The following is a 1,927-nucleotide window of genomic DNA, read 5'->3' as shown; positions in this document are numbered from 1 at the left end:
TGGATCCCGCTCTGGTTGTCACATAGAATCACGGTGGTATCCAATGTAAATCCAAACAGTTCACTGAAGAGCTTTCACAACCAGACTGCCTCACATGAGGCCAGGTTAGCAGCAATGTACTCTGCCTTGGCGATGCTCAAAGCCACTGGCTTCTACTTTCTGCTCATCTAGGATATCGAGGAAGATCCCAAAGAGAAACAGCACCCGGAAGTGTTTTTTTGGTCCATCACATTGCCTGCCCAATCAGTATCAGTATACCCAAGTAGTCTCACATCTACGGCAGTGTATCTCAACGCATGAGTGATTGTGCCACGAAGATATCTCAACAGATTCTTGGCACCAATCCAATGTGAGTGGTGAGTCTCAACCATATGTTAACTCAATGTGTTGACTGCAAAGCATATATCCAGATGGGAGTTCACCAAGAACATTAATGCTATGACGAGTTGACGATACTTAGTAGCATTTCGTAAAACAGGTCCGGCAGCACTACCGCTTAACTTCTTGAAGTCAAGCTCCATCGGGGTAGTTACGGGCTCGCAGTCCACCATGCCGAATCTCTCCAATATCTTCACCACATATTTTCCTTGAGATAGGAAAATCTCCCCTGGTTCCTGCCAAAGTTCTAGTCTTAGGAAATAGGGCATAAGTCCTAGGTCTTTCATTTCGAACTCAAAACCCAGCTCCCTCTTACATTTGTGAATGAGAGGGTCTGCGCTTGTTAGAAAGAGGTCGTCAACATATAGCAATAGTATGAGAGGCTTGTCATCTATAACCTTAAAGTAAAGGTTAGGGTCGGCTTCACTCCTAGTGAATGCCAGCTTCATCAAGTAGCTATTGATCCTCTCATACCATGCTTGGGGTGCTTGCTTTAGCCCATAGAGGGCCTTCTTCTACCTGCACACATGAGATTCTCGATCATAAATCTCAAATCCTTCAGGTTGCTCCACATAGACCTCTTCTTTGTTCGAACCATGTAAGAACGCAGTCTTGACATCCATTTGATGTAGGTTCCATCCTTGCAAAGCAACAAGGGCTATGATCGAGCGGATGGTGGTATATCGGGCAACAGGTACAAATATCTTGTCATAGTCTATACCTTCCTTCTGGGAGAAGCCACGAGCGACAAAACGAGCCTTATACTTTTCCGCACTTCCATCAACTGCATGCTTTATCTTGTAAAGCCATTTTGAAGTGACAATTGCTTTGTCCTGGGGTCTGGGGACCACATCTCAGACATCGTTTTTCATAATGGACTCATATTCCTTGGGCATAGCATCCTTCCATACTTGATGCTTGAGGGCATCTGTGAATGACAAAGGCTCATTTTGGATGATCACGCTCATGATGGTCAGGTATCCCTGATACCTATTCGGCTTCTTACTTTCACGGAAGGTTCCTTGGGGTGCAATGTGTCCTTCAACATCATCAAGTGTCCCCCTAAGCCATGAAGGCCTCTTCCTAGAAGAGGAAGGCTCTTGCAGAGGAGGATCAATAAGATCCATAGGTTCTTCCACATCGGGCATCGTCTCATCTTCTTTTTCCTTCGGTTCCCCAGTGTCAGCTTCTTTAGATCCCCTTAAAGTAGGAAGATTGTCTACCTTGCTAAGTGCCATATCTTCGTTAAAGGTGACATCGTGAATAATCTCGACTTCTCTTTGACCAGCTACATAGATTCTATAGCCCTTAGTATTTTCGTTATAGCCCATGAAGATTCCTTTCTTTCCAGATGCACCCATTTTATTCCTTTTTTCTTTAGGCACATGAAAATATATAAGGCTTCCAAAAATTCTAAAATGAGATACGTCAGGTTTCTTACCGGTGAACATTTCTTCGAGAGTCTTGGAACCCAATGCTTGATGAGGGCATCAGTTTTGTACATATACGGCGGTATTTGTAGCTTCGGCCCATAGAAACTTCGGAATTA

The sequence above is a fragment of the Pinus tabuliformis genome, chromosome 1_2 (genome assembly GCF_031772625.1).
Source record: "Pinus tabuliformis cultivar Carrire ecotype Pingquan chromosome 1_2, CPIR1, whole genome shotgun sequence".
NCBI lineage: Eukaryota > Viridiplantae > Streptophyta > Pinopsida > Pinales > Pinaceae > Pinus > Pinus tabuliformis.
This window is presented reverse-complemented; position numbering follows the sequence as displayed.